The sequence below is a fragment of the Sapajus apella genome, unplaced genomic scaffold, assembly GCF_009761245.1.
Source record: "Sapajus apella isolate SASKATOON/1434 unplaced genomic scaffold, GSC_monkey_1.0 scaffold41, whole genome shotgun sequence".
NCBI classification, from domain to species: Eukaryota; Metazoa; Chordata; class Mammalia; order Primates; family Cebidae; genus Sapajus; species Sapajus apella.
In genome coordinates this window covers 15,352,114-15,372,560 of record NW_022436981.1, presented here as the reverse complement: position 1 = coordinate 15,372,560, position 20,447 = coordinate 15,352,114, and the positions used below count along the sequence as shown (strand labels likewise).

The 20,447-nt window shown below is 38.5% G+C and overlaps 1 long non-coding RNA gene across 1 annotated transcript; it reads left to right on the top strand.

Moving 5' to 3' along the window:
- The first annotated feature begins 1,426 nt into the window (after positions 1–1,426).
- LOC116565874 lies at positions 1,427–18,452 on the top strand. The gene is made up of 3 exons (XR_004275633.1): positions 1,427–1,782; positions 16,749–16,981; positions 18,322–18,452. It is a non-coding gene; the product is annotated as an uncharacterized LOC116565874 (long non-coding RNA).
- The last annotated feature ends 1,995 nt before the right edge of the window (positions 18,453–20,447 follow it).

Here is a 20,447-nt window from a genome sequence, read left to right as displayed (position 1 = left end):
ATATAACATTTTTACCTTTATTTCCTTTTCTTTCTCAAGATAATAGAAACATTACACTATAATTTCTTTTGATTTTTTTAAGTTTTAAAAACCAATCCAAAAGTTGATTTTGTGTGATATAAGGCAAATATCAAAGTTGTTTTCAAATCAATAATTATCCCAATATCATTCAACACTCTGTATTTCCCTCACTAGCTTGAAATCATATTCAAGGTCATATACATAAATAGATATATATGCATATATATATACACACATACACAAACACATGTATACACACATATATTCATATATGTACATACACATACACATACACACACACACACACACACACACATATATATATATAGGGGGGTGTGTGTGTGTATGCCTGCATGGGATATGAAATTTTTTTCTCCAGTCATTTAATTGGTTTACTTTTTCCTAAGGCAATATCATGTTGTTTTGATTTTTGTGACTTTATAATATATTTTGACTTTCTTGTGACTGTGTTTTTGATTGTGGTAACATCCCAATCAAAAGAGGAGCCTCCTTTCAAAATTCTCTTGACCTTTATTGAGCATGTCCAGGTGTATTTTAGAATCATTATCTGGTCAAGATCCTCCAAAAAGGATTTTATTTTCTTATTTTCTAAACAGACACACACTTTCCTTAACCAAATTGGATGCTAGAAAGATCCTTTATGATTCAATTAGAAGTCCTAAAAATTGAGTCCTCAGGAAGAAATAAAAGATAATAACAACAAAACACCCACCATGATCACTTTTCTTTCAAAGGCTTAATAAACATTATCTAATTTCTTCCTTTAAACAACCCTGCTAGGGATGTTTTAATAAATTCACTTTAACAGCGAAGAAACTGAACTTGGGGGAGCTTTATCAGCTGAGAGACTGCCCAGCTAGAAAGGTAGCAAAGCAGAGATTACCACTGACCCTCAAAGCTAAAACACTTCACCTCTAGTTTCTGTTCTCTGTAGAGCAGCAGTTCCCCCAAAGTGCCTTCCCTGAACCAGCAGCAGCAGGATCACCTGAGAATATGTTAGAAATGCAAATTCCCTGGCCACCTGGACCTACCAAATCGAAAAGCTTCGGCATAAGATCCAGCAATCTGTGTTGTACAAACACTTCAGGTGTTCTGATGAAGCAAAGTTTGAGAACCACTGCTCTAGAATCCAAAGGCTGAAGAGTATTAAGAAAGTACAAGAAAAAGCACATGGAAAAAAATAAAAAATAAACACAGAAAAGAAGAGCACTCACTGAAATGTATGAGAAGAAAAGCTACAGACATTCAGTGTTTATTAAATGACTACCGTGTTGTCAACAACAGCCACTACACGGCTTTATAAGAAACACAAAACAGAAAGTGCTTAGCTAAAAGGCATGCCTTATTCTTTCAGATTAGAAATGCTGAGAAACCACTGAACCAGAGTGTATAAAAATCTAAGATCTTTCGTCTTATTTCTCTGAGATTTACAATCAAGAAATGCATTAGCAATCCTTGGCTAATACATAACTGCCTGTCCACATGCACTTTGATCTCCTTCAGAAGCCAGACCATAAACAGGTCTGAGCACCTGAGTGTGGAAGAAGCTTGGAAAACCCCTAAGAAGAAGAAAACATCTTGAGACATAACAGAAAATAAGAGATTGTTGAGAAACAGCAGCATACAATAGCAATGCAGCTGGAAGGCTGAGGAGACGGGGTAAGGGCCAAGGGAACAAAGAAAGACTGACAGTGTGGACGCCAGGGAGCGTGGGCCAGCAGCACCATCTGGGGTGGTGAGGTAAGCCATATGCCCTGTGCATTTGGGGCCTTCCACAGCCGTCTCGGTGATTAAAAAGGGAACAAAAAATAGCTTTTTTATTACTATTTTTGAATTGCATACATTTACCATTATTTGCAGTAACATACAGTTTGTCCAAATTTTCATTTAGTGAAATTAGCACATCTAACTAGCTGGATTTGCCCATGCAAAGAGGACTTGGTGGGTTCAGGTGTTGGGCTCTTTGTAAGAATTACCTATTAATTAAGTGATTAAAAATAATTAGCCTTTCGGTTGGGTATCCTGTCAGGATTAGGTATAAATTCTTGGAGAAAACAGACTGTGAAAGGAACAGGCTCGGATAGAAAGCATTTTAAATAGTCCCTGGGTCTTTCATTCGGTAGTGAGACGCCTGCTTGGCTTGGAAACAATCAGCCCACAGGATTTTCAAAATCACTCTATGAACAGGAAGACTGTTACTATCACAGATCTTCGCCATCCTCTTGGAATTTAAAGCAGCATTTTCAAGGTTTATTATTTGTATTGGTTTTAATAGGATTCTTTTATGAACCTTTTTAATGAGGAGTATTCAATTATTGCTTCCTGAAAACATTGCTATGATATCGGATTCCGCGCTGTGAGGCCTCGTTTGGTTAATGTGTATGTGATCTGAATGGAAAATAAAAGAACTATTAAATAGCCATTTCTTTCCTTTAATGTATCCAGCTTTCTTTCTGCTTATGTTGGTGGATAGTGAATGTATGCACACACTCCATCTTTCTACTTTGGGAAAGCCACTGGATTTAAAAAGAAAACGTACTTAAATGTCAAAATCCTTATCATGTGATGTTTATCAGATAAGGCCTTTTTCAAACTAAAACCTTCTGTCTTTCTTTTAACAAATCAGAAAGTATTGGGCAGAAGTTTTCTAAGCCCAAGGGATGATTAATTAGAGAGGGCGCCCCTGGCAAAGCTCAAAAATTGGAAAACAAATGTGCACATTTAATATGTAAAGCTCAATCTGGAGTTTAAAACTGGGCACAGCAACTTGGAGTATGTGTCTCAAGGCATGGCTCAAGTACTCTGCTGAAGAATCTAAATGATAACCCTGAAGAAAGAAACTCAAATTGTTAATCCACTTTTAATCACCAATCAGGAGAACTTTTGCAAATAGTTGATAAAACAGACCAGCATGTGACTTGAGTTGAAAGTGTTACATGCCTTTTATGCATCTTTAATTACAGCTATGAAACTTCACATGAGCTCATGTGCTAGTAGATAATATTATCCTGTCAACATTAGGGATAATTTTTTTTTTTTCTAGAGATAGGGTCTTACTATGCTGCCCAGGCTGGAGTGCAGTGGCTATTCACAGGCACAATCCCACTTCTCATCAGCATGGGAGTTTTTGACCTGCTCTGTTTCCAACATGGGCCAGTTCACCCCTCTTCAGGCAACCTGGTGGTCCCCTGCTCCCGGGAGGTCACCATATTGATGCCAAACTTAGTGTGGACGCCCAATCAGCATAGCACACTACAGCCCAGAACTCCTCAACTGAAGCGATCCTCCCACCTCAGCCTCCCAAGTAGCTGGGACTATAGGCACGCGCCACCGTGCCCGACAGGGATAAATTCTTAGAGAAAACTGACTGTCAAAGGCACAGGCTTGGATGAATGTATTTAAAACCATCACTGCTCAGTGAGGATGTGTGTAACAACAACAAAAAAAATCACTGGGTCTTTCATTTAGTAGTGAGGTATCTGCTTGGCTTAGAAAAATTCAGCCCACAAGATTGAGGCAGTTTGATATGTGCCACCCGCACCCTGATTCCTCCACTTACCCGGCCCCATCCCTATTCTTTATTTATTTGTTTATTTTTATTTTTATTTTTTTTGACACAGAGTCTTGGTCTTGTTGCCCAGGCTGGAGTGCAGTGACTCAATCTTGGCTCACTGCAACCTCTGCCTCCCAGAATCAACTGATACTCTTGCTTCAGCCTCCTAGGTAGCTGGGATTACAGGTGCCTGCGACCATACCCGGCTAATTTTTTGTATTTTTAGTTGAGACAAGGTTTCACCATTTTGGACAGGCACGAGCCACTGTGCCCGGCCCATCCCCATTCTTTTGATCCTAACTGTTGTCCTCTTCTCAGTGGAAGGTAAAGTGTTATACCAATCCAACCTCAAGGTGTCTCCTGGCCTCACTACCCCATTCTAACCAGGGTGCCGCCCTCCTTCTTATAGAATTTCCGGCTCTAACATAATATAAATGGCAAGTGCTATTGGGTTTTTTGCTATTATTATTGTTACTATAATTATTGTAATTGTTCCCTGATGGGGTTAAAGAACCTCAATACTTCCCATTGTAGTTCTCTCCCTCCTACTGAGCTAGAAATTACCACCTCTTTATACCAACTTTTTATTCATCACCAAAGGGATTCTTTGGTATGGGGATATTGTTATTAAAATATATTTTATAACAGCATAATGATTTGGTTAATATGATTATCCTACTTAAATTGAAGGCCAAGAGATGCCATGTAATTTCCTACAGTCAAAACCAAGTTAGAATTTATATGCCCTGAGTTTCTTGCCAGTAGTCAAGCCAGCTATAAAATAAAAAAGACAGTGCCAGACAAAATACACTTATTCTGGAGTAAGGCGAATTTATATCAATAAACTTTCCTTATTAGTTTGACAGAACATTGCGCCTTAGCACTCATTCTTCACCTACTAGACAATTCTATTGCTACGGAAAAGGCTCAGCAGGAAAGGAAATGCCCCATCATCAAGAATGTGGCCCAGTTTAACCAGCCTTTACTGAATGCACACCAGTAAAAAGATACCCAAGCCCACGGATGTGCAATTTTTTCAAAATTGAACAAAGCTTGTCCCTGCTCTTAAACACTTTCCAAGATGGTCACATGTTTTCATTTTTCCCAGTATTGGAGCAAGTCCCTCAAATTACTCACCCAGTCTGTTAACACCTGTTACAAGCACCCTTTCACGTAAATAGGCTAAGGGATGCCTATGATCTACCCATCAGCCTCTGGGACGCTGATCTTTACCATACTCAAATCCCTGAGCTTATCCTTTTCTGTTCCCACTTTGTCTAGTGACAATGGGAGCAACCAACCAATCTCATTATACTCATTAGTTTGCCAAAAGTGTTACAAAGTATCATATAAAGTCATTCTGATCTTTACTTCCTATAAGTGGTTAAGAGCATCAAATGGTGCTATTCTGTGCATCGCTATCACCAGAGCACAACAGGTACTACCAATGCTGTCTTTATTGCTGGAAATACTGTAGAGTTACGAGCATCTCTAAATACAACTACATTAGAGAGCCAATTCCAGAAACCCCAGAGCCAATTCAGAAAGCTCATTCTTAAGATTCTGTTCCTCTAGACTCCATACCAAAATGTGTATTAAGGTTCTCTAGAGAACAGAACTCTGTGTGTGTGTGTGTGTGTGTGTGTGGTGTGCACACACACGCATGTATGTGTGCAGAGAGAGAGAGATTTACTATAAGGAATTGGCTGATGCAATATGAGGGTTGACAAGCCCCAAGATATGCAGGCTAAGAGAGTCAGCAAGCTCGGAGAGGTGATGGTATAGCTCCAGTCCAAGTCTGAAGGCCCAAGAAGCAAGAGAGCTGATGGTATAAGTTTTGGTCTCAGTTCAAGTCCAAAGGCAGGAAGAGACTGATGTCCCAACTCAAAGGAAGTCAAGCAGGGAGAGTGAATTCTTCCTTACTCGGCCTTCTCTTTTTATTCAGTCTTCAACTGATCGGATGAGGCCTGGGGACACTGTGCAGGGCAATCAGCTATACCCGGTTTACAAAATTAAATGTTAATCTTATCCAGAAATATGCTCACAAACACACACAGAAAAAATGTTTAAACAAATATCTGGGCACCCTGTGACACAAAATCAATCATTACAAAACATTTTAGATTCATCTATGTTAGTTTACCATTTACCAATTCTACCATCGATGTGTTCTATTCTCTGAAGAGGAGCTGAGCAGAAATTCTCCAAATATTAATATTACCAAAAAATGTTCTAGATTGAAACAAAATCAGATCAAGCAATAGTTTTGGATGACAAATGTGCAAGATGCATGCTCAGCACCAACAGTTCTTCTCTGTTGATGCAATTATACATCAATCATAAATACAGGTTTTCTGCTCCTCCCATTCTGCAGACAGCCACATCTTTTGCAGTGCCAGCCGTGTCCCTGAGACACCATGGTTGAAGTGAAGGCCAGAGTAAACAGATTTGTCCTTATTGGGTGCCTGGTCACTAGAACTACTTTTAACTCTGGCGAAGTGAATATTGTTACCTTCGATGACCTCTTCATTCACCTCACCTACATGGGCCACATTTTCCAGTGATTCCATCCATGGCAAGTTCCACGCACCATCAAAGTTGAGAATGGGAAGCTTGTCATCTAAGGCAATCCCATTACCATCTTCCAGGAGCAAGATCCCATCCAAATCAAACAGGGAGGTGCCAGTGCTGATTATGCTGTGGAATCTACGAGCATCTTCACTACATTGGAGAAGGCTGGGGCTCAATTAGAAGGGTCATGATTTCTGCCCGTTTTGCTGATGCCCCCATGTTTGTAATGGGTGTGAATCATGAGAAAAACAAACAAAAACCTCAGAATCATCAGCAATGCTTCCTGTTCCATCAACTGCTTAGCAGCCCCAGCCAATATGATCCATGACGACTTTGGCATCATGGAGGGATTATGACCACAGTTCATGCCATCACTGTCACCCAGAAGATGAAGACAGCCTCTCTGGGAAACTGGCATGACAGCTGTGGAGCTCTACAGAACATCATCCCTGCAATTAACCAGTGCTCCCTCGGCAAGGTCATCCCCACACTAAATGAGAAGCTCACTGGCATGGCCTTCTGTGTCCCCCTGCCAACATGTTGGTTGTGGAGCTGACCTGCCATCTGAAGAAACCTGCCAAATATGGTAACATCAAGAAGGTAATGAAGGAGCATTGAAGGGCCCCCTCAAGAGCATCGTGGGCTACACTGAGCACCAAGTTGTTTCCTCCGACTTTAACAGTGACACCGACCCTTCCACCTTTGATGCTGAGGCTGGCATTGCCCTCAACGACCACTCTGTCAAGCTTATACTCTGGTATGGCAGTGAATTTGGCTAGAGCAACAGGGTGATAGAGTTTATGGGACACATTGCCTCCAAGGAGTAAGAGCCCCCTAGACCACCAGCCCCAGTGAGAACACAACAGGAAGACAGAGGCCCTCAGCTGCTGGCAAGTCCCTGCCACACTCTGTTCCTGACAACGCTGAGACTCTCCCTTCAGTACAGTTTCCACACCTGACCCCTGAAGAATGGGAGAAGCCTAGGGAGCCCCACCCTGTCATGTACCATCAATAAAGTCCCCTGTACTCAACAAAAGAAAAAGAATCATAAATATAATGGCATTTTACCTTCAGCCTGAGGTTTTACATCCTTTCTGTTTAACTATATATCTACTCAAGTAACACACTGAGATAGCATAACGATATGCCTATTCCAGAAAGTCTTTACTGTCCAGTTTTACTCCAGATGCATTTTCTTATGACTGATTCTCTTCCTCACTGTTCTGTAAACTGAGTTCCTTACTCAATTTTAAACATTTCTGGATAGGTATTCAATATCCCAAGCAGAGATGGGCAAACAGTACATGCAAAATTAAATAAATAAGTACTTTTATGTCTTTTATGTATATTAAGAGTGTGTAGATATTATCAGTTTTTTACTTCTGGCATGAAACCTCTATCTCATTGCTTTACAGACATGCCTTATATGTACACGGCCTTATCACTGGCTCCCCAGCTATTTTTATAGATTTCTTGTCTCCAACCAGAGAGTAAATTCCTCAAATGTCAGGGATCATAACCTCCTCTTCTTTTGAATGGTGTTTATAAGCCAAAACTGTAACTGCCCAATAAAAGTTAGGTAAATCATACACCTTTGTATTCTTGGTTGAATAAATGAAAGAATGAATGACTGCCAAACGCTCTAATGTCTCTGTTGTATCTGATCTTCTAAGACAGAGGTGGGATAGGGCATCTCATGTCTAGCAATAAAGAAGTTGCTCCACATATAGAAGCTGAAACAAAAATCTATTTTGAAAAAATTACATTTCAAAACAGTGTAAATAAGAGTGTTCTTGGAAACAGTGATCTTTAAAATGCTATGTTATTCAAATCAACTCTCAGTTATTCAGGAGCTAATTATTCAAGGGTTGTGACCCAAGAATTCAATACTTATCCAAGTGGCCTCTTACTGAAGGTGATCAAATAGGACATCTCTGGAAAGACACCACCTTTGTACCCCTCTTGAAAAAAATTATTTGAAGACAAACAGAAGAAGAGATATAATTAACACTCAGGAACAGAAAAGTCAGCATAAAAGAATAGGCAGTGAACACGGAGACCAATTAAAAGCAGATATCCAAATAATTGCAAATCTAGTTATAAAACTAAAGGTAAATGTCAGAAAGAAAGGTTTCTTAGTGAAACAAAGTCTTAGTTATAAAATAGATCCAAACTCTAAGATTTGATTAACAAAGACAAGTAGTAAGGGAAGAATACAAGCCCTCTTGAATAAAGAGGTTTCAAAATAAACTATTTCACTCTTGATTTTGATAATTACAGAAAACATTAATGAATGGTTTAGGAAAGTTTACAAATAACCACATATAAAATAAAATCAAGATGTGTACTAAAAGATGGAAGAAAAGGAAAGGAAGTAGTTGATTTGTATTTGCTTATCAAATACATTTTGAACAGCCTCTGTTTATTGACACTGCTCTGGTTTGTGTATAAACAGCAGTGATTTGCAACCTAGAAACCCAAGGGGTTGATAATGTCTCTTCAAGTGAATCTAAAAATAACTCAGAAAAAAAATACGTTGTTTATAAGAAATAGTCATAAAACAAACAAAGCCAAAAGACTGAAAAGTCAAAAGTTTATGCAAAGACCCACGAGACTTTGAAGGAGGAGCCTGCAACTATTTGACCTACCTACTGGGTTGTAGACTTTCTGGATGACCCAGCTCTGTCCATTCTCCAGCCTCATCTTGCATATCTCTTCCAATTAGTCAAAAGGCTCAACTCCAGTGGCTTATAAGGATGCAGCACATTCCCTGGTAAGTACATTTTTGTTTATCAGAGTGAATGGAGGTCACTATTAACATTTAATGGGTAGAGCTAGCATGGTAAAGAAACTTTCTTCATTCCACACAACTTTAGAATATCCTACTAAACATTCATGTAAGTTAAAACATCTCTTCTAAATGTATTACCAGAACCTGATTATATTTTTATATTTAACAAATAATTTTTGCAGGGTTTTAATATAAATGACTTCTGTGTTAATGAAGGGAAGTGGTATTTCATTTTATTCAGAAATTTACCAAACAGCGTTCCTCACGTAGGAATATCATGTCACCGATAGCAATCTAACTCATGAAATATGACTTATCAACCAACATAACTGAATCAATCTATGCTGTGTTTCATTCATAATGATTTGATGTTTGGATTACAAACATCTGACAACTTCATTATACCTTCTAGAATATTTGTGGCCAAGAATTCACACATTAATACTCTTATTAACTTGCAATACATTTATTGACTTTATTTTTTTGTATTCCAGTTAAGGCATATTGATTCTTTTTGAAATTATGTATTTAAGTACATGTAAATTTCATTTCAGGATAGTAACAGGGATACTGTAAAATATGTGTTATAAATGGATTCCACATTGGCTTCCCTTAAAATATTCCAACATGCCAAAGTTTTTCCCAGCTCAACTTTTTCATATAGGTAAAGGTCACTGCCCTCCACACTTAATTCAAATCCTAAAGATCTCAAAACCCTCACTTCCCTGTCTGGAGGCTGTTTCCTCTGGTTTTTTTCCTCAGCCCTTCCATCATGGACAAAATGTCACCTCTGCTAAGAAGCCTTCCCTGATTCCTCAACCATTGTGTTTCCTCTGTTGCCTTCCATATTTCACTTTGTTTCTTTCAGAACTCCTATCACCAATGCTAATTATTATTATGCTCATTTATATACTTAATATCCATTTCTCTCAATAAGAGCAATACCAAATCTTTTTCATTGTTATTGTTCATCAGTATAGAGCCAGAGCCTTGTACACGGCCTAAAACACGATGAGAGAGCAATAATAACTGGCCGAATGAATGAAAGCTGATAGAAATTCAAGGAAAAGATGGACAAAAATCTCTCAATTATATAGGGTAAATTTAAACACAGTTCCCAATCTTGGAGCAAATCAGTAGACAATAAATAAGTGCAAAATCTGGTCAATATGATTAATAAGATTGCTTTCAGAGACAAACACTAAGTTTTTTTAAATACATTTATTTATTTAATAACTTCAACTTATTTTACATTCATGGGGTACATGTGCAGGTTTATTACCTGGGTATTTTGCATGACACTGAGGCTTGGGATACAATTGATCCCATCACCCAGGTACTGAGCATAGTATCCAATAGTTTTTCAATACATATATCCCATCCTCCCTCTAGTAGTCCCAGTGTCTATTATTGCTGTCTTTATGTCCATGAGGGTTTAGCTTCCACTTGTAACTGAGAACAGGAGGTGTTTGGTTTTCCTTTCCTGCATTGATTCACTTAGAATAACGGCCCCCAGCTTCATCCATGTTGAAGCAAAGGGCGTGATTTCATTCTTCTTTATGGCTGTGTAGTATTCCATGGTATATATGTACCACATTTTCTTTATCCAGTCTTTTATGGGCATTTAGGTTGTTTGCATGTCTTTGCTATCACAAATAGTGCTGTGATGAACATACAAGTGCATGTGTCTTTCTGGTAGAACAATTTATTTTTCTTTGGCTATATACTCAATAATGGGATTGCTGGGTCAATTAGTAGCTCTGTTTTAAGTTCTTTACGAAATCTCCAAAGTGCTTTCCACAGTCATTGAACTAATTTGCAGCTCACCAATAGTGTATAAGCATTCCCTTGCTCCACAGCTTTGCCAGCATCTATTGTTTTTTTGACATTTTAGTAATTGCAAACCACCATGGCACATGTTTACCTATGTAACAAAACTGCACATCCCGCACATGTATCCTGGAACTGAAAATTTAATTTTAAAAAATTACAAAAATTAAATTAAAGGCCACATTATAAATTGCAACAGAAGAAACTAAGAAGTCTTGAGAGGAAGGTGTGGTGTCCATATTGATTTTTAACATTAGCACAATTTCATCATTTGAGAAAAGTCTGGAGGATTTGAATCTTGGTCTTTATGACTCTAGTGGTGATAAGTAGAAGAAGACATAGCATAGAGAAGTCCTAGTTTCAGAGAAGGACATAAATATTGGCTTATGATGTATTCTTAAGGTCTGTTTTCCTGCAATGATAGATAAAAAGTTGAGTGCACTTCTCAGAGACTTTAAGACACAGGTGCAAACAACCATGAAAATTTGGGGATATAAATAATATGCTCTTTGAGATTACTGAGTTGGCATTAGAGGAAGCCTTCTAAGTGATCAGTCACTAGCAATGGAAGTCAAAGAGTGTGTTGAACTGTCAAAATTTACTTTTGCAATTGGGTGAATATTCCAGTAACTTTTGTTTTTTGATTGCAAATAATAAAACCCACTTAATCCAAAAAGGACAAATAACAAGTAAAAGGGAAAAAATGTTATGAGGGGCTTGAGGTATGCCATGAATCAAAGGCCTATCAATGGCATTAGCAAAGACTAGGAACATCAGAGGAAATCCATCCAAAACCAAGGTAACTGCTCTTCTGGTCTTTCTTTCACACTCTTGCTCTCATTCTGTCCATCTCTGTGGTCTCCTCACTTCATCTATGAGCATATGTTTTTATAGTAGAATGATTTCTATTCCTTTGGGTATATACCCAGCATGTTGGCTTCATATTTATCTTTCTTTGAAGCCAATGTGACTCAAAATGGCCAGCACAGTGCAAATTCCTTCCTCTATTCAGAAATTGATGTTACTCAATTAAGACAACTGAATAAATCAACTAGCACTTCTGAATCTCAATTCCACATTCCTGGAAAAAAGACTAAATTGACCCACCATACTCAGAAGTTTACCTCTAGTCTGATCTGCTATGCTATGGTCCAAGAGGAAGAGTTGTGTGCATTGCTGTTAGGCCTGCCCATTTGGGTGGGTAGTGACAGTGTCGCTCTAAGGGAAAGGGGGTTGTGGCTGGCCATATGCCCTAAAAATGCATCTACTAGACTGGCTATTTTTAAGTAAAAGACTATAAAGTTAGAGTATAGATCAAACTTGTGCTCATTTTTATGAAGAAAGCCTGGGTGTAAAGGAAAAGCTCCCGAGCCGTTCCCAGAAAACTCAGAAGAGTCAAAAAAAAAAAAAAAAAGAAAGAAAGAAAAAGAATTCTACATCTCCTTTTCTACTATTTGACTTTTTTTTACAAGTAGTCAGCTAAGTTCAGCTAGAAAACCGTTTGCATTACTCAATGCCTGAAAATAGCATAGAGAAGAACTTTTCAAAATAAGAGACTTCTCCAGTCTCTGAAAAGTATTTCCCAAAGAATTTGTTATCAGTTTCTGGTTCAGATGAGCAGCTGGACTGTTACCTTCACACTCATTCTGGGCAGCTGTGCCAAATTAGATGTCTTTCATATCTTCACATCTACTGCCCACCATATTTTAGTCGAGAATTAATCAGACAAGCTCTTGGAATTAAAATATGGTCCATAGCATGAGAAAAGATTCTTTCCTCATTATCTGTGGATGTTATCTCTCCCTCAATAAGTCAGTAGGTTTTCTGACATGAGATATAGCTTTCAACTTTTGCCTACATTTCTGAAAACTAAAAAACACCATAGTAGCTAAATCAATATGTTATCTGTACAGGTAAGACCAGGAAATAGTGTGGAATAATGTGGCAATTTGTATTAGCTTCAGCCAAAAGTAACTTATAAAATAAGGTGAGGGGGGAAGAAAAGAACTGATAAGCACTGATGGTGAACAAACATTATATAGCATATTTTTGAGTCCTAATTTTGTAGCTACCACAACTTTTATAATTAAGTCAAACAAAGATCTTCTATTGAAGAACTTCTTTTGAACAACTTTCATGGTTACAAATGTCTTCTTAGAAATAAGTCTGCATCTTCCACCACCAGGTTCTAACACAAGCACCTGTGCAATCATTGCATTGAGCAAGTTAAGACTCCAAAGGAGCAACAGAAAATAAACGTATTTACTGTCACTGCTGTTAAAGCTTGCTCTGAGGAGCTGGTTCTTTTGTTTTCAGGTCCCTATAAACACTTGGAAAGTCCCCATGACTTTTCTCTTTATACTCGTGATCATATACATCTCTCTCTTCTTCCCCACCTGGCACCTTCGTCCCAGTCACTCACTAGGCTACCTCTGCTGCCTCCAGGCTAAGGATGGAGAAAGACAAGAGGCAAAGGTCAAGAAAGATCTCATTTTCATTGGTACTGTCATGGCAATATAATTTTGATGCTGTCCGATCTTGGCAGAAATTTAAAGTTGGACTTTCTCTCAAAAACCACTTTGTGGATTCCTGGAAGCCCCTTGACATCCCACCATTGTCTGATTTCTTGCTGGTACTTCTCTTGCCATCCCAGTCTCCTTCTTCTGTGACACCCTGGAGCGAGATCCAAGACAACTCCTCCTGTGTGACATTATCCAGCTCAGAGAAAATAACCACGCATCCTTAGCTAGACCAACTCTAAAGGAGCAAGTAGCAATGGTCTGGTGAAATGGCATTAAAAGCCCAATTTCTGAGCAGGTCAGTGTCACTGTATCTACCTCTTTCCTCACCACAGTCACAGCCAGATAGCCGTAGTCTCCAGCTATGGGGATATATTTTTGAATAAGTCAGACAGGAACTTTAAAAAAAGTAAGTCTAGCTCTCAACAGTGGTTCAGTCCACTAAAACCTCTTTCCCTCAACTTGAAAAGAAGAACAAAGCACCCCCTTTACTCCCACCATACGTAACTGGGGAGAGCCCAAACACCCTAAGGGGCCTCTCCAAAAAAAATCATCCTCAGGACTCCAGGTGAACCCTTCTATTCCTTTGAGGAGGAAGAGTTCCTAATGGTTGCCTGATTGGATTTTGAATACCCCCTTGGAAGTCTTTCTTGATGTTTTAATGCCTCACAAATGCAGAGTAGCTGGCTGCCCACACTTGCAGTGTGCAGCGAAAAGTGAAGCTGACTTACTTTCATTTTAAATTGTGCTACCCATGAGACCACAGCCAACATGGATAATGCTTCTTCCACAGGAAAGCCTGTCAAAGGCCCTTCGAAATGAGGCTCAGGGTTCTTTAGAGTTTTCAGGTACTTCACGTCCATTATAGTATTTGAAACTCCTCTGTAAAATAGGAAGGATGGGTGCTAAATGAGGCTCTCAAAGGGGTAGAAGTGACTTGTTCAGAGCTCTGTACTATAAAGTTCTGACCATGAATCCGGCGCCCAACCATGAGCTGAAAAAATTGTAAAGCAAGCAGAATTCTTTGATAAAATAGAATTAAAAGCCCAATTTTTGAAGAAGATACTATAGAACTACTAAGAGCCCTTGGAAAAAACAACCACCACCTCTCTAGTGATTCCTTTTGGGAATTCAAGGTATGTACATTTTGAATAAGCTGTCCAGGCGATTTTTTTTCTATATATATACTACTTTTCCTCCATTTCCTTCCTCTCTGCCATTCCCACTCCACTACGTCTCCAAGAATCACTACCCTAACAGGCCTAAGAAAATAGTGGTAGTGATTTAAGACAGTTAACCAAAAGCCAGTTGACACAAAACAGTATTTGCAACCCAGAAGCAACTGGTTGTTTGTATACACAGCCCACACTCACCTGCCAGTCTCTCCGCTTTGCCCATCTATTAGGTTGAAGATGTGTAGCGAATTCAGGAATGGTGAACCAATAAAAGGAAAAAAGGGCCAGAGTCCATGCTATGGCCATTTATCATGACACACTTAACTACCAAGCCCTTCTTAAATTACTGCCTAAACTCATAAACTAAACTACACCAAAGGTAAAGAGGTAGCTGCCTATGACCTTTCTCCTGTCCTTATATTTAATTTCCTTCTGTTTTTCTCTTTCAATTTTTTTTCCTGCCAACTTGCAGCATTAAAAGAGATTGAGGAAAGCAATCCTAGGAAATAATATAGGTGTAAACAATTATATTTGACTTAGGGATTCCTTGACACACAAATCTCAACTCAGAATATTCCAAACACATAGTCATTGTTGCAAAAGACCTGGAGAAAGAATGAGAAAGAGTAATTTAATTTGGTGTCTGTGTAAGAGAGAGAATATATCAAGTTATAGGAGAGGAGAGGTAAAAGACAATGATGTCAGTAATTATGCAATAAATATGAAAGAATTCAGTACCTGGAAATGGAATGATGCCCAAACAAAAAATCTAAAATATGAGCCACTTGTTCTGGGACTGGGCAACAAGAAGAAGCTCAAGGGGCCTAGGGAGGCTGGTGGTGGGAGTTTGAAGAGGGTGAAAAAGGTAACTTGTGGAAAGTTTGGCAACACTGACACCTATGGTCATGTGGAAAATAGAAAGGATGCCTAATGAATTCAGGAATCTGCTCTGGGGAGACTGCCCTGCAGAGGGTAGGTGACAACTTGCTTGTAGATTTCTATGACAACAGACTAGAGAAGACTGGCAGGCTTAAAAAGGAACTATTAAGTATTCCATAAGAATTTAGAGTAAATATGAAGAAGCTAGGACTTGCTTAGTTTGAAAGTTAAAAACTATTCCTTATGCCCAGTCTGTCCCAGCAAAATATTCTCAATGAAATAGCTTCAAGGCAAAGCTCAAATCCAGAGTTCCATCAGTAAAGCATGACTTCAAGTTAAAGATTCCAAGGCATGGGTGTAAAACCATTCAGAAATATTTAAGTCCTAGTAGGATTCTCTGGGGTATACTTCTAGACCATCTCAGTTAAGCAGTTGGACTTTTCAGAATCATCAGGGTATTATCTATAGCAGGTTCACAGCTGCCAAACGTAGAGAAGGATGTATCTAAGAAAAACATATTGGTGTGGCTTTTGTCAAAAGAAGTTTATTATAAATTAATGCCTAACAAATTCATAAAGTTTATAAAATAATTTTATTCACTTTAGCTGGAAGAGACAAACCGTTCAGAATGAAATGACACCACTGGATCCCAACCTTCTTTGGGTAGGAAGCAGGCTGAGAAAACTACTCAGCTCTAAACACAGGTCACAGAGAAAAGGAAGGATAATTTTGGCATAACCAAAAGCCCGAAAGATTGAGCCACGAGCCATGGAAAAGTCTTCCCAAGGAGAAGGCCAAGGCCGTAATCAAGGAACTGGCAAAACATGCTTGACTAGACTTTAGAATTGCTAGGGCCTAGTGCCTACTATGTGCCTACCAATTCTTTTTGAAAGGAGGTGTCCATTGGAGTTCCCCTGTCTCTGAGCTGCCATGTGTACTGTGGAAGTTAGTCTCTTGAGTTCACAGGTCTTCAGATAGAAAGTAACTGTACTCGATGAACTGCGCTTGAAGACCCTCATCTGTACGTTGCCTTAATTTAGAAGATGAGATCCTTGAGCTGATAGGAGGTGACCAGACAGTAAATATTTTAGACTTGCAGGCCGTAAGGCCTCTGTCACAATTATCCAACTCTGCTTTTACAGCATGAAAGCAGCCACAGACAACATATAAATTAAAAGGTATGTCTGTGTTCCTGTAAAACTTTATGAAAATAAGTGGAAGGCTGTAGACTGCCAATCCCTGATGTAATGGGATGATGTTTTGGTGATCCAGGATAAGACTAGTTTGTATATGAGAGAAATAGAAATCATTTCTGACCAAAGGGTAAATTATGGAAGATTAAAGATGGCCACAAATCCTTTGACACTCTTCTCTCAGAATTTGGACAGACTCTGGAACTGCTTTGACCAATTAAACACAGCAGAAGTGACATCATGCTGGTTTCCTCCCCTAAGGCACTGGCAGCTTCCTCTTCCTATCTCTTGAAACTCATTTTTGGAGTCCTGAGGCCTGAGTGTAAAGATTCCAACTACCAACTGGAGAGACCATATGGAGAGACATTCAGCTCATCTGGTGAGGGAGCGGGGCTCAGCAGAGTCATTGCGGTCAAGATACTAGGCAGGTGAGTAAAGCTGCCTTGGACTCTCTAGAGCCAGCTAGCTACCAGTTAAAAATTACCAAGTGACCTCAGTCAACACAACATGGAATAGAATAATCACCCAACCAAGAACTGTTCAAATTATCGACCCACAAAGTCATAAGAAAAGTGAAATCAATTGTATTTTAAGCCACTAAGTTTGGGAGTGTTTTATTGCAAGAACTAGGTCAAACACACGGATACACATACATGTGCATCCACCCCAATATTAGGAACGGTTTAGGGATTATGGGGAATGTAACTTTGAAGTTTTCTCTTGTTTTGTTTTTCTTGATTTGCTATATTTTCCAACTTTTAAAAAACAAGCTTGAAAGTTTTCTTCCTGACCAAAAAAAAAAAAGGAAAAAAAAAAACAATTGAGAGGAAATTTGGACTCAAATAAACAGATATATCATGGTCAAAATGACCCTTAAGAGAGAGCAATTATTTTTTTGGCTCCAGTAGAAGAGCCAGGCAAGGAGGCTGACACAGAAACTTTATCAGATCCCACAGGAAAGTTGATTAGGATCTAGCTGTGAAAATAGGGTAAAAGAGGCAGATTTTTTTAAGATTACCTAAGAATATGAAACTTCCTACTCTCCCCTTCTGCATTTATCATCATAGAGATGTAAAAAGGTCACAAGAATTATACCCAAGAGCAGTAAGATTGTTTCTCCATTTTTCTGTCTCCATCCTAAATTTAAGGAAAGAATAAGTGTATCTAAGAGCAGGCACATTTTTGCATTTCATCAGACTCACAGGAACAATATTGCGTTTTGTTTTTTTCAAAATTGATTCCTTTGTTTTAATAGTCTTTAAACATTGGAGTGTCCCAAAAAGTGGGCCACCTGCTCTTGATCTACAAAAGGCCCCACATCCTAACCCCAGTTTACCATTGTTTTAAAACACACATGCCAAACCGAAATTTCTTAGGAGACATAAAGTATTTCTGCTGTACATTATCAAAGGTCATGGGCTGCCTCCTAATAGGTATTCTAGGGATATACGGACCATATCCAACATGACTTTTTTGGCAGGAGAGACAAGCTGTTCTCTTCAGCAAAATGTCCAGGCAATCTGTACCCCACTTACTATATTCTAATAAGCCATCTAGGACACTTGTCAAACAAGTAATTTGTATTCTAAGACATTAAATTTTAAAGGCAAATATTTGACCCAATTTGCAGCACCCCAATTTTTTCAAATGTTGTATCTCTTCTTTTTTCCATCTGCACTTACACAATAACAATATGGAGAATCTGTACAACAGGTGGCTTGGTTATTGATATGCCTTGGAAGTTTAAATTTCTGCTTTAATTCTCCAGAAACAGAGAGAGGAGACATCTTAATGAAGGACAGCAGAACACATGAGAAACTAATGAAAAGAACATGACGATGCCCCAGAGGTTCCTAATACATTGTGAATTCCATTATAAATAAAATCTGATTATTTTTAGTTTCTTGTCAGATGCATCCTCTAAGCTTGTCTTTCATTCCTGCTGCAGGAAATTCTTTACTGACACTGAATTGGAGAAATGATTATTTTCCCCAACTCGTGGCTTTGTGTTTCTGGAAAGATGATTTTCAGCATGCAAATTGGATGCATCCAAAATCATTCTGATGCAAGACCAGAGCTTCACAACTCTTTTTACAATTTCATAATGAGTTTGCTGCCCAAAGGAAAACATAAAACACACCAAAGCTAGAGAAAGACAGTAACATCTCTAAATAGCCTAGAAATTTCTCCCTGCCTGATGAACTGCTTTTATTAAAGAGTTTACTGTTTCTCCTCAAATTTGAACGTATGTTTCTAAAAATGGAAAAATGGTGAAAAGACCAAAGGAAAGAAGTTGACAAACCGTAACCACAATAGCACCCAGCCTCAACCAACAGCAATAGAACGATGAACCTGGAAAGATGTTATTTATATAATAATGACAGTAAATAATTACATAGCACTTACTATATGCCAGGTACTACCATAAACCCTTAGTGTATAGTGATTCATTTAATCTTCACAACAGGAATAACTTTTATTTCCATTCTGTAGGTAAGGAAATTGAGCCACAAAAAGGTTTAAAAAATTGCCCAAAGGGTGGAGCCAGGATTTAAACACAGGCAGCTCTGGCTCTAGATTCTAGGCTCTAAAAACAATACATCAGTGCCTAAAACACCCAGTTTAGGACAACTAAGAATGTCCTATGGATCTTGAAGAAATTGCTTGGTCTCTTTTCTTGGAACAGTAAGGCCAGAGAGAGAGACAGACAGACAGAGAAAATAGATACGCCGTCCTTTCTCATCTCTTCAAAAGTCTTCACAGTTTCTTAAGGGCAGTGAAAAAAAATGTTTCTCAGAGGAGGCTGGTGTCAGGGGAATGATAAAAACAGCAACACTGCCCAAAGTTCCATAAATTACTGCTGGAAATTCAACAAGAAAACATAATAGTCCGGTTTCAACCATCTCTCCTGCCACTTTAATAGACCAACATGTTTAGATGTATTTCTTTCAAGTTTTTACAGAAAAACTAGATTTACAAACAATCTGTTTGCAGGAAAAAAAAATACAATGAAGAATATTCCTGTGTTTTGATGGTAAATGTATTTTTGGTTGACAGGAATTTTTGTCATTGACAGTCAATAGGGAACCCATGAAAGTTATTCAATGTCCAACAGATCCATTGAGTTATCATATAAAAGCTGTAACTCATCAAGACAGACTAAATGTGATGAATTGTATACTCTAGGGATTTTTGTCAACATGATGAACTTAGGAAGATATCTGCCTGAATGCATATTGTTTTCGTAGTTAAATAGAAATCACAAGTTACTTCAAAAGGAAAGCATGCCCACATCTGTCTTTTCTCAAGGCAATATTTTTTCCTCAGGATTTCATTTGCTTCAATTTATTATTTTTCTTGAAAAGAGAAATATGAAATCTGATAATGCATTTTTAGAAATAACATTTAATTCATTTTATTTAAAAACTTTCATTTACTTATTTATCTGCCTGAAGTCTACTTTATTAAAGAATTTTAGAGCCTAGTGATTTTTTTTTTCTTTTTTTTTGAGACAGAGTCTCACTCTGTTGCCCAAATTGGAGTGCAGTGATGCAATCTTGGTTCACTGCAACCTCTGCCTCCCCGGTTCAAGCAATTCTCCTGCCTTAGCCTCCCGAGTAGCTGGAACTACAGGCGCATGCCAATATGCCTGACTAATTTTTTGTATTTTTAGTAGAGACAGGGTCTCACTGTGTTAGCCAGGATGGTCTCAATCTCCTGACCTTGTGATTTGCCTGACTTGGCCTCCCAAAGCGCCGGGATTACAGGCATGAGCCACCGTGGCTCGCCCTGGTAAAATTTCATACAGATATTATTCATTCACCCAGAACACATTGATTAAGCATTTACTATGTGTCAGGAACACTTCTAAGGGATAGACTCCAATCTCATTTT